The sequence below is a fragment of the Aethalodelphis obliquidens genome, unplaced genomic scaffold (assembly GCF_003676395.1).
Source record: "Aethalodelphis obliquidens isolate GAN/ISIS:26980383/991018 unplaced genomic scaffold, ASM367639v1 scaffold19, whole genome shotgun sequence".
NCBI classification, from domain to species: domain Eukaryota; kingdom Metazoa; phylum Chordata; class Mammalia; order Artiodactyla; family Delphinidae; genus Aethalodelphis; species Aethalodelphis obliquidens.
In genome coordinates this window covers 2,321,760-2,335,521 of record NW_020837963.1, presented here as the reverse complement: position 1 = coordinate 2,335,521, position 13,762 = coordinate 2,321,760, and positions in this window count along the sequence as shown.

Below are 13,762 nucleotides of genomic sequence, written 5' to 3'. Positions count from 1 at the left end.
CCACTGCGCCACCAGGGAAGCCCCTCTTTTTTTTTTTTTTTGAAGGGTTTCTTGAGTTTTTGGTGTGAATAAGTGCACAGTTGAAGCTCCCCCTCGCTGTGGCTTGTTGGGTTTAAGTCTGCCCGTGACCTTGTCATGGGGAGTGAATCTAAAATGGCCTCATTTACGTCATCTTCCACCCAGCTGAGTTACTGAGGTTGCAGTGCTCTGGAGAAGGAAAAGTGATTAGTACGTTTTCCAAAATATTTACTGAATTGATTAATCTTACCCAAGACTTTACAATTGATACAATTATGGAAAGGGAGAGTTTCCATAAATTTCTACAACCGTAGGATGGAAAGGGATATCCTTTGCCTCTTTCAAACTTAGAAGGTCCATTTTTTAGTGCCTCTGACTGTTGGCTGGGGTCCCACAATCCCATGAGGCAGTCTGCTCTCACTGTGAACAGCTCTGATTACTGGAAACCCTTGGGTCTGTGGAGCTGACATCAAGCCCCTGAGTTTTACCCATCGCGGGCTCTGGTTCTGTCTGTCACGTTGGCACAGGATGCTCGCACTCCCTGTGCCACATAAGAGCACTTCAGGGATTGAGTCCAAACCTTCCTTTCTCTAGGGCAGAGCCCTTGAGCTTCCTTTGATTTGGCTCAGCAGACAAGGCCCCCAGACTCTCTGCCGTCTTGCTACGATCACAGTGACAGCAGGATCAAAGGCAGGGACTTCGCTCTGAAGGACCTTGCTGAGTCAGGCTGGGTCCCTAGGCCAGGGGCTCTGCGGATCCCTGAGCTTGGTGGACAGCTGCTGAAAGGGAGAAATCAGCTGTGCAGGGCTCAGTGGACGCTGGAATGGGGACAGAAGAGGCCCATGGGCTGGTGGATCATCCCGAGGGAGGCCAGGGAGAGGCCTGGTCAATAGACAGATAGGCTGGGGAAGAAAGGAAGGGGCCTGGCAGGCCACCGGGCCTAGGTGAGAGGTGCCTTTCTCAGGGTCAGTTGTATAAGATGTTGTCCAAGTGCTGCCTCTTGTTAGGAGTGGTTCAGAGCTTTTCTTGGCAGCTCCGGCCCAATGAGTTTGATTTGGGCTCAGAGGAGCCTGACTCACTGGGGCCAGAAGGTCAGGTGGGTGGGACGGGAGTCAGGAGGCAGCAAAACTCCTCTGGGCCATCAGCAGACTGTCTGGGGTTAGACGGCTGGTGGCCAGTGTGCCGGGGGCCGTATCTTTCTGGCCTCTCCTTCAGGGCCAGGGCTGGGGCCTGTAGCTGGGAATTTAACCAGGGCCCTCAGCTGAAAGTCTCAGGAGTCTATGTGAGGTGGAGGTAAGAGACCAGACCTTTGATCTCCGCCTTAGATACTAGCTTGTGTCTGGAAGGACATTCAGAGGTGCGCACCACACCCTTCTCAGCTGACACTTTTCAAGTGGGATGACCCTTCCATGGGCTATGTACTGAGCCACTGCCTCACCATCCCAACTGCAGCAATTACCAGGCCGTCAGAGCTCCCTTCGAGGGCCTTTGTCTGCATCAGTCTATTCTCTCCCTCTGGGCCAGGCCCTCCCCTCTCCAGGCCAGCTCACATCCCTTTCCACCTCCCCACTGGTGGTGGATATATTAGCTTAAAACACTACTTGGTCATGCCACGGCTCAAAAAGCTTCCCAGGTGCTCCAGGTCTGAGTGTCTCATTACCTCTGGACGGGATATGCACACTGCTCCACATGCTAATTGTTTTTGGTGGGAAATTGTTGTATATTTAAGCAAACATGGCTTATAAAAGAGTAGCGTGCAAACATTTTAATTTTTAAGATAAACATTTCTGGATGTAGCTGGCTGCTTTGGGCACGTCTGCAGACCGCCTGGGGACAATGCGTCAAGTGCTTCCATCAGTTGGGGGAAAACTTAAGCAGCACTGAAGGAGGCCACTGTCCTCGCTCCCCTGCGGCTCTGCCTGAGGGCTGGGCCCCCTGTGCCTGAGCATGTGCCCCTGGCTTGGGCAGGAGGTCTCCTCTGGCCCCATGGCCCCCTCAGGCTTGATTCTGCGTCATGTGTGGTGCTGTCCATCATCCACCCTGATTCTGCCCACAGCCTGGCCCTGTCATCACTACGGTACCTTCCTGACCACCCAGAGGTGCTCTGACCTTGTCTTTGACCCATGTGGTGGCTGGGATTTGTTTTACAGTGCAAGAGTCACACACACACACACACACACACACACACACACACACTCATCCACACATTCACTCATGTACATGCCCCCGCCACACGCACACAATCATACATACACTCACACACACATATCTCTTGCACACACATACACACGTGCACACACTATGAACACTACAAATTTTGCACTGCTTTAAGCCTTCATGCGCATAGTATTTCATACTTTACAAAGCACTTTCCTTACTATAACTGCATTTGTCTCCTCAAAGGATCCCATGATGTGTGGAGAGAGGTAGGATGGTGTATTCATCTCACTTCACAGGCCCAGCAAAGTGAGGCTAGCTGCCTGAAGTCACATGGGGGTTGACACAGGAGCTGGGGCTGACCCTGCCTCCTAATGCTCAGACCTGGGCTCTTTCTGCATCACTGACACCCTTGCTACGGGTCCTGGACTCTTCCCTGAGGAGGACTCTCTCCTCGCATGCATACACCAGGGGCCTGGCTGTATATAGTTTATGCTTTTGGTCTTTGGATGCCGTGTGTACAAACTCATGCCTCCTTTCATGAACTGGACCACAGTGTGAGCTGGGACTTTGCGTGTGTAACTGGGATGGTGTGTAGCCCCATCTGCCACCGTGGCAGGGAGAGAGTTCTGTACTTGACCTCTCCAAAAGGCTTTGTTTGGCATGTCCGTAAGGCCCTTGAGCTACGCCCTTTCTTTTCAACCAAACTTTGATAATTTTTTTCCCGGCACAGATGTTTGCTTTCTGAAAGCGACACTGATTAGAGAGGGGAGTCAGGCTGTCCCTGGGAGGGTGCAGAAACTGGGACAGATCCCATCAGGCGCTGTCCTTGGAGCCTCTTATTCAGCTAAAACAGAGTCAGGTGAATATGGAAGGCCTCCGTGGACAGAGTGGAGGCGTTTAGAATGGGGTGAGGGGTACTGATGGGAGGGGGAGGGGAGGCAGCTAAGGGGCCGGTGTTCAATCTCAGGTCATTCTTAAGCACCAGCCGAAGGGGCGACTGGACTGGATCCTCCCAGTGCGGCATCCCGCCTGCCCCATCCTCCACGGCTTTAGACAGCGCTTCTCAATGTGCTGTAACATGCTTAGGAGCTGGCTTTCCCCCAGTCTCCCAGTTTTCAAAACTGGCTTCACATAAGCCATTTTCTGCACATGATGAACCCAAGCCACCGTTTTCATCTGGTTTGGTGGGAACTGAGTAGGGATGAATTGTTTTCAAAGCACCTCCCCATTCCCTCCAGCCGGATGTGAATGCCCCTTCCTTTAAACCCTGAGAGCTAAGGTCCTCAACCTTGACAGCACACGGGCATCGTCTCTTTCTAGGGAGCTTTAAAAATGCTGCTGCCTGGGCTCCTTCTCCAGAGATTCTGACTTAAGTAGTCTGGGCTGCAGCCTGGGATGGTTAAAAACTCCCCAGGGATGCTGACGTGCAGCACAGATGGAGAAGTGCTGACCTAGGTCGCTAAGTCTGTTCTTGTTTTGCATACAGTCTGCTCCCACCTGCTCAAGATGTGTGATGAGCATCAGCTCCAGTTCTGAACTCAGGAGCTCAGCCCCACCTGCAGAAGCAGAATCTGCATTTGAACAAGAGCCCCATGTCTGCTCCTTCAGGTCTGAGTGGCACAGATGTAGGGGTCTCAGCTGGTGGCAGGGGTGGGCTGTGGGAGCTGTAGGAGAGGGCCTGGAAAAGATCTTCATTCAATTCAGAACTTTTTTGCTTAGTGGTCAGAGCATGCAGTAAACAAGCAAAACCAAACAGATTTAAGAACAGCAAAACAAAATCAAAACAAAAGATGTATGACTTTAGTTAAATGTCATTACGTCCTCTATCTCCAGATGAAAGGATGTAGCAAACACTCCAGTCTTTTCCAGTGTGTGCCTTGGCCTGCAGAAGCTAAGTCCCTGCTTTCCATGCAACCTGCTCAGGGTCATAGCAATGGCCTACTCTCAAGGAAGCTAGTTATAAGGGCTGCACAAGTTCAGAAATAAGCATGTACTGCCTATGGAAACAGAGGCTCATTCAGTTGTTGGAATATCGAAATCGAATGCTCACCTTGCCTTGTAGCCCATACAAGAATGTAAAGAGGAGACACAGACGGGTTGTGGATTTGCCCATCCCCGAAGAGAACAGAAGCTTGGACCCACATTGGGGTGAGTGGAAGTTAGGGGGCTTCGGTTGTGGCGGCCTCATGCAGCCTTGCCAGAAGCTTCAGTGGGGATGAACACAACAAGAGGAAAACACTCAGTGATCAAGAGATTAGTGTGCACTCTCAGAGAGGAGAGGACAGAGAGAGCCCCACCTGATGTGGAAAGGGACATTTTGTGCAGGTAGTGAGAAGAGAAATACAGCTGGGATTGGCAGAAATGAAGGAAAAAGTGGAAGGATTGGAGAATTCTAGACACAAGAAAGAAGAAGAAGGAGAAGAAGAGGAGGAGGAAGAAGAAGAAGGAGAAAAGATGTGACTGAGGAGAGGAAAAAAGAGAAAATGAAGTCACAGCGCAGTAGACGCTGTAGACGCTGACGTGCTGGTAGTAAAGGAAAGGGGGCAAAAACAGGCTGCGGAGGAGACGGACGGGGCGGGGCAGACAGACAGCAGCCCCTGAGCCTGTTGTCTCTGCTCTGATGGGGCAACGGCCTTCCAGCTGCCACACCCCTTGGCTTGGCTTCCCCCTCCTCCCCTCTTCCATGAATCCTGTGAAGGATAGAGAAGAGGAATCGGGGAGCTTCTTTTTCATCACCCTGGCATATCATCTGGACTCAGAAATAGCCCCCGGGCCAGCTATCTAAAAAGGAAAAGAGGAGCTTAACAATTCCAGCTCCATCCCACCCTCACTCCTCCCATATGACTAATCAGATTGACAAAACAATCTTTCTTCAGATGCCCAAAGAAGCCACTTGGGGTTGCATCAGTTGGGTGTCAAGGAATGTGTGCATTTGGAAGTGGCTGAAGGCATTTGCCGAGCTGCTTGTTTTCTGACTCCCTGAGGCTTGACTGAGGTAATGGGAGAGCTAAGTCGGCTATATTTAAACAGCCAAAAATCTGAAGAGATGGAATTTGTCTGGACATCACTGGAAAGTAAATTGAGCTTGTTGTGAAATCTCTGAAGATGTGTTTTCTCTTGAACATCTGAAAGGAGGGTGAGTGTTGATGAGCAAATCCCACTGGGATGGAACAAAAAGCACATGGACTCTGGAGTCCAGCCAAATTCCAGCTCTGCCAGTCACCACAGTGCCACCTCAGACACAGATCCTTCCTCACTGTGAAGCAGGATGTTGGTAACTACCTTGCAAGGCCACATGCAGAGGGCCTAGCTCACTGCCTGGCATGCGGTGGGTGTCAACCGGTGTCAGTTTCTACCTCTATCCACCCACATGTTCTGGGGTTGTCCACAAATTCTAAGGACTCCAACTACCAGGGATTTTAAGAGAGTGGATTGGCTGATGTAAATATTTAGAAATGTTAATCTTCCAAAAATCTCTTCATAGCAGGTCTTATATCGGATGTTATTCTTTCATTCAAAAGTATTTGTTGAGCACCTACTATGTGCCAGTCACTGGAGATTCAACAGTGAGAAAGAAAGAGCCCTTCTTGTCCTAAGGGAAACCAGAAGGTAACCTGTAAGTGCCCAGGGATGGGATTGTCTGGTTCCCATGGCGGGAGTGTAGATTATGGAAGTGAAAACAAGGGAGCACCTCTTGGTGACCTGAGAGACTGAGGGACATAACTAGGATGTTTGGGAGGAAGAATGGGGAGGCTAAAAATCCTGCAATATGCAGGACAAGCCTATATGACAAGGGATTGTCCCACTCAAAATGCTCGGTGAGAAACCATCATAGACCAAGTGTGAAAAAAGTCATGGAAACCAAAAACTTGCCTGCTGGTAGAAATATTTTTAATATCATCATTTCCCTAACATCAGCTTTTAAGAGATCTTTGAATTGGGTGTTAAGGGATCTTGTATCCTGTTTCTTTTGTTTTCCAGATTTTCTAGGCCTTTTTCTCCTAGGGCCTTGCCTTCTATATAATGATTACATTCATTTTTTGGTAATATTCCTAATTCCTTCACGCACAAAGCTCATGCAACCAACTGTGAACTAAGAAGTGGGGTTTAATCAGGATTCTAGGATTCACAGACCCCCTTGATCAGCGATTTGCCTCTACCAGGAGTCTAGCTTTGATTAGGGGTACAGATGGGGACCACAGATTTGGGAGAAGACAAATGGCTCATTGTGGATCTGAACACACTGTCTTTGGCTGCATTATGTCTGTATGCTAACTCACTAAGACAAGAGTCAGGAAAACCCCTCTAAAAACTGATGACCCATCTATAACATCTTCAAGGGCTTCTGAGGTTCTAAGACATAAATTTTTGGGAATACACATTAAAAATGATATGACAGTATAACCCACCCAATAATCATATTCTTTTAAGAATTAAATTAAAATTAATTTAATTGTAATTAAATTAAAATTTAACCATGTTTATACTTATCATGTTCATAAAATCATATACATTCATTGTGAAAACGTAAACTACTGAAGAGTATAGGAAGAGAGCAAAAACTCATTCCATTGTCCAGATGCAGAAAAGGCCATCATAAACATTGGGGATCTATCATTCCAAACAACTCTTTGCTTATAGTCACAAGCAGCCAGAGAAATGGACAGACAAAAATAATTTTCTAGAAATAGGATCATGCTTTACAAAATATTTTTTAAAGTTAAAAGTATTATATTTAATTTTATGTGACCTTAACAAAAGAAAAATGAATTAAAGTGAAACTAAAGAAACTGCTGATCTTCAGATAAGTGTTTATCACAGGAAATATTTTTGGTTTTTATAACCCTTTAAGACTAAGAAAACAGAAAAACTATTTGGAAAAAAATCAAGAATTCAGTATCTTTAAAAAAATTCCATGTTTCATTTTTAGGTAGTGTTGATTACCTCTTCACTAAGAAAAATGAGGAAATTGGTTTTCCATACTTTTATCAATTTTTATTAATTTTATTACCATTATTATTTTTGCTTTGTCAAGGTTTATACGTTTTTATTTTATTCTTTAATTGTAATTCAAAGTTGTCTTCTATCTCTAATTCTATTTATCCAGAGAAAAAAGAACTAATATATTAGACTATTATTAGGTGGGACTCAATGATCCTTGCCTGCTGGTAGTCACAGCACTGACCTGTGTAACCAGTGGAACATTGTAGAAATAATGGTCTGTGACTTCTGAGGCTGGGTTATAAAAGACAGCCTTGCACTCTTGGCTCGCTTGTTCTCGGGGAAACTGCTGCCACGTCGTGATGACACTCAAGCAGCCTTAGGAGTTCCTCAACAACCAGCATCAACTCACCAGCTGTGTGAGTGAGCCACCTTCAGAGTGGATCCTCCAGCCCTGGGCAAGCCTTCAGATGACAGCAGCCCCGTCGCCATCTTGACTGCTGTCTTATTATAGACCCAGAATGACCCAGAATGACCCAGCTGTGCTGCTTCTGGATTCCTGGCCAAAGACATTCTGAGGATAATAAATATTTATTGTTGTTTTAAGCTGCTAAGTTTTGGGCAATTTGTTACACATCAATCGCTAATGAATACATTAGCCATCAATATCTCTTCAAGGATCTGATTTTAGCCAGTCTCTTAGCAGGAATCTTGAAAGGCATTTCTTCATAGGAAAAGGTTCTTGGGGAGAAGGAAGGAACCAATATTTATTGAACACCTACAGTGTGGTAGGTATTGTTACCCTATGCTATCTTACTTAATCCTTATAGCAACCCTGTAGAATAGTGTGGAGGGCACTTGCTTACCAGCTTAGAGGTAGTCTGCTGCCAAAATGTGATGACAGGACCTATAAAAAAGATCTGTTTGCCTCACACTTTTGCAGGAAATTTGTTTCCTATTGATTATCATGGGGCAGAAATATCTTTTGGGAAAAATATTGACTGTGAATATTTTTGGCTGTGAATATTGGCTGTGAAACACAATCAACCCAGTGTTTGAGGAATGTATATACCCAGCCCTGTGGCACATTCTGTGGGGACCTGCCTGAGAAGTACTAACCAGCATTACCTTCAAGGGGGCAGAGACAACACTTAAATGCAGGAACAGAATCAGAAAGCAAATTGAGAAAGTGCTGACAGAGTTAAAGCACTCCATCATTTAATTATTTGGCTGTCCTTAGCAAGGGCCTCTCATTTGCAAGGCGTAGCCTTGAAGAATGTGAAATACATGATTTCCTTCCTCTGGGGACTGAAGGATGGTTAGACATGTAAAAATGACGTAGGATGTATTATTTGGAAAATTCCCATGGTGGAACCTGTAGCTTGGATTGCCTAATCCTCCTTCTAGGGTACCTTACTATACCCAAGAGGCTGGAAAGTTAAATGTCAAAATTTTCAGCATCCCTTGAAGCTAGGCTTTAGAAGAAAATCAGCTTTTGTCAATTAGAGGCATTTAGGAAATATTTAGAAGGTGTAAGTGAATCAGAAGACTTCAGTTGTTTTCTGATGAGAGTCAGGTCATGGACATATGATGTTCTCTGCCACTCGTGGCTCAGTCGCCAGCTTTGTGGGGTTTGAGAGGCAGTAGCTGTAGTGACTTCGTGATTCTGGCTTCCTGATTCCTGGAATTCAGTGGTGGTTCTTGAACTCAAGTTTCAGTGGTGGCCTCAGAGGTAGTAGCTCCTATGGTAAATCAGTTCTGTAGTTTCCGGGAGTAATTTCTGGCCCAACCTAGAGAGCTTCCTCCTACAACTCTGCCCCAAATTTTGTAAGCCCCTAAATACCTGTGTTAAATCCCTTTCTGCTTACAATACCTGCAAGGTTTTCTGTTTCCTGTACTGAGCCCTGACTGATAGATGTCAGAGGAAAAACCCAGTGTTCAGAGATTAGAGCAGGGGACAGTTGAGAAGGGGTAATAAGAAAGGAATTTGGGGAAGAGGTAAATTTTTAGCATAAAGGAATAAGGATTTCAAACAGCCAAGAGGAGAGATGAGAGCAGCATGGTGAGAGTGAGTAAAAGAGCCTGTTTCTCCTCCCAAGCTGGTACCTCTCTATCACCTTCCACCCTTCAGCAGGATGGGTTATGTTTTTCATTAAAGCCTAGACTTGAATGAACAGTTTCTTGGAGTTTCTGTTTGTTGTCACTGGGAAGTGTGTTATTTCAATATGGGATTCAATACCCAGAAAACAGACTCTCATGGAGCCCCTCATGGATCCTGCAATGATAAATACATCTGGAGAAGGCGGTACTTTTCCTTTCCTTTCACCTTCCTCCATCACCCCGTTGGAAACTGCAAGCTGCTGTCCAGGCTCAGTTCCTGATCACCTGTCTCCCTGGGGGAGGATAAAACAGAGGGACCAGGTGTTCTCTGACATGGCAAATCAGAAGAAAAATCACTGTATTGGGAGTGAGGAGACCTGGGATCTAAATTTAGCTCTGCTGCCTACCTGCTGTTTAACCTTGGGCAGGTTTAATTAATAACCAGATCTTAACTATTTCATGAATCTGCCCACTTTGCTCCATTTAAAAGGCTGCAACCTTAACTCAGACCATTATCATTTCTCCTGTTACATTTCTCCTGATATCTGTGCATACTCCACAATCCATTCTTCTAGATGCATCCAGAATAATCTTGTAAGAATGCAAATCAGGTCATATCCCCTCTTCTTTAAGACTCTTTAATGCTTCCCAGTGCCCCCAGGTTGTCAAAAACTCCTGGGCAGGACATTAAGTCTGATTTGGTCTCAGTAGGCATCTCCACCCCTCTCTCCAGAATAGGCTGTATCTTAAGGTGAACTAGAGCCAGTGGTTCCCAAAGTGGGACATTCATCCTGAAGGGTACATAAAACAGTCCACTGGGGTGTGAGTAGAAAATACTAGAACTTCTATGTATATTTTTATCTACAAATTAAGGTGAATTTAAGATACGGAGTCTTGGCTCAGATCATTTTTCAAGTCATCACATGTCACGTGTGGACATTGGGTACCATGTGTGAAGGTCAGCACTGCAGGTCACCTATGCAGGCTCTGGAGTCAGACTTCCTGGATACGTGCTTTTTATTTGTTATTAATCTTATATTATTCTTCTTAATTTTATTATTATCATCCTGGTAAAGAGTGGAACCCCCATGGTGCAAAAGGATTTACACAAAATGGACAGTCAATTAATAAGACTCTTGTAAAGAAACTTCAGGACTTCCCTGGTGGCGCAGTGGTTAACAATCTGCCTGCCAACGTAGGGCGCGCAGGTTTGAGCCCTGGTCCGTGAAGATCCCGCATACTGCGGGGCAACTAAGCCCATGCGCCACAACTACAGAGCCTGCGCTCTACAGTCTGCGAGCCACAACTACTGAGCTCGTGTGCCACAGCTACTGAAACCCACATGCCTAGAGCCCGTGCTCTGCAACAAGAGAAGCCACTGCAATGAGAAGCCCACGCACCGCAACTGAGTAGTCCCTGCTCGCCGCAACTAGAGGAAGCCCACGTGCAGCAACGAAGACCCAACGCAGCCAAAAATAAAAATAAATTAATTAAAAAAAAGAAACTTCAGATTATAAAGAAAGATTGACTAAAATAAGCCCAAATAAATCACACAAAAAAGTGGTGGTGCTATTGCTTCCTCAGTTCTGATTATAAACTCATTATCAGCCATATTAGGAAGTAAAGGCAATGACAACCTAATTAGCCAAAATGAGAATTAGGCCAAAAAAAGATAAAAATAATGAAGTCGACTTTAAAAAGGATTTACATTCACTGTCATTAAAGATGACCCTCACCTAAGTGTGTATTGTGCCTTGACATATTGGCTGCTGTAAGTACAAGAGTATAAATTATAATTAAACAAACATATCGGGGTGCCTGCTCAAAAATATTTTTATGGTAGAATTGCGCAGTAAAGAAATTTGGAGACCACTGAGCTGCGCATAGACTTGGGTCTAGGCGTTGTAAGAACCTGCCCTAGATCCAATTAATGAACTCTGGCCTAATGCAAGAATGTGAACTTCTTGGTTATTGACGCTTTTATTGCATTTATAAAGTGGAGTTGTTACTGTGTAGTATGTTCACAGTGTATTTTAAAGGAGTAGACTTGAAAATTTGGAGTATTTTATCTGCAAAATCATTTGATCTGGATATTGTCCCATACTTCCTTGAATTAAAAAAGGTAATTATTATATACCATACAAAATTATGTCCCTGCTAGGATGGGTTATGGCAACCTGCACCCTTGTAATGGTGAATTGCTTGCTGACATTAGGACCAACTGGATCACACACCCGTGCATCATTTAGAACCCAGTAAGCAATGCCGTTTTTGCACCACAGCCATTCTTGAAGTAATTTGTTTACCCCAGCCATCAGAACACAGTCAGTAAAATGCAGGGATTGACAAAGTGGCACTGTATAGGCAACACAGGAGAATTGGAAAAGTGAATTGTAGGTGGTGAGTGACTAACAATAAATAATCATCTTATTCCCATTGCAGAAATGTCTGTGACCAGGAGAAAAATCTGACCAGAGGAAGATTTGAATCAGACAAAAGTGGGTCGTTTAATTCTGTATGAATATTTTTGAGAGTGAATATGTTCTGATTCCCTAAGCAAGATGGCTCTTCACTATACCTGCTTTTGTTAACATCATGTCTGCTGCCACTTGGACTCTGCCCAGTTACCTGGCATCTGAAATTACTGTTGGCTCTCCATACCATGGGATCTGCGTCCACAGATACAGAGGGCAGACGGTACTATGCCATTTTATATAAGGGACTTGAGCATCTGCAGATTTTGGTATCCACTGGGGTCCAAGAGCCAATCCTCTGCATATACGGAGGGATGACTGTATGTCATTAGTGATTTACCCTTCTGAGCTAAACCCAGATCTCTTCAGGTATCTTCTGTCAAAAAACAGGCAGCCCTGGAAAGAGCACAGAGAGTCAACGGTCCCTCAGTGTGTCTTGGTCTATTAAATGGTTCCCCCTGTGCAGAGAGCTCTGGGAGAGTACTAGGGCTCTGAGCATCCTGGGAGGGGATGTAGGAGGAGGTTGGGCGAGTGGGAGGAGAGTGAAGTTAGAGAAGCACAGCACCAAAAGCCAGCTTTAATGGTTTCATTTGTAACAAAAAAAGAACCTGATTTTAACCCTTTAGCTCAGGTTTAAAACTGACTATATCAAACACTGAATTTATCATAATCCTCTGGACTTGGGTAGGAATCACATCTTTCATAATTAATTCAGTATAATAAAACCTTCAAGGGGTCCCAATAAATACAGTCCACTTCCAGTTTTCAGTGAACTTGTATTGGCTTGTTTGTTGAAGGGCAATCCAGGCACAGTCAGATTCTGAGCAATCACACCATTTTCTTATCAACTATGGACAAACAAGAGACAGGAAGGGGAATTTCTAGGGAGAATAGAAAAATGCTCTTGAATGCACAAAATTGTTGTGATTAGGGGTTACCTATCCTCTTGCAGGATCCCATTTCTCCCTGTTATTGTGGATGATTGAGTGTGATAGTGTGGCCGTCCTGATGGCATGTTTTGAAGATTTCATTTCTGACGTTCACCTCCCTGCGTGTTCAATAATGCACCGCCACATACAACTGATTGATTTAGTAGATTCAGTGAAAAAAATCAAAGTAGTTTGACAAAAATGTACTTTTTTGATAGAAGTTATTAGTCAGTTGCTAAATAAATGGATAGGTTATTTTTATCTTGATTTTTTATTTTTGTTTTTAGACATAAGTTTAACTAACTAAAAAGACCAGGTATATAATTGACTTGGCTGGTTATGCTGACAGATATCTGATATGACATCAATTGACTAAACTGACAGGAATTTGAATGAGTTCAGTCAAAATGTTTGAATTCATCAGCAGGGAGTGTCAACCAATTTTTGCTCTGGAGAAAGCACTCAAGTGTCTGCGTTTTAGAAGGTGGAAGTACAAGCTGCTTGGCTTCAAGAAACAAAAAGCTGAGAGGAGAATTCTTTGAAAGACCTGAGTGATTCTTTTGTGTCTTCTGATCTCTGTAAGGACTTGAGTTTCTCCAGGAAAGACCAGCTTATGTGCTCCGTTACAATTACATGTTTTAAGTCTCTGGGGAGGGTAGCAGCAGCAGAAGTGAACCTGAGGGTAGATGTTTTCTATGTTTCACCAGAGACCTCACACTAACTCTGTCCTTGGGGTGTCCAGAGCCGGACCATGGAAAAACCTTGCCTACCAGTAAAATGAGTTTTCAGTTTTCGTGATCTGCACTCCTCAGCCTGCCTCAAATGACTTTTTCCACCCTCCTACTTCCTTCATCAGAGTGTCTAACGCCCTCATACTGTCCCTCTCTAGGATAAATAGCCTCTAATACCCCCCAGGAAGGAGGGGCAAATCTCTCTGCTCACTAACGCTCTCCGAGAGAGATTACATTCCCATCGGAGACTGGCATTTCAGTACGTACTGTGTACCAGGTCTGTGCTGAGCACTTTACACATGCTACCTCATTTCTTGTTCCCAACAACCCCTGACCATCATATGGCTCATCTACAGCTTTTGGGTAGTTCATGAGTTAACGTTCTGGGCGGCAGTTTAGAATTGAAGTT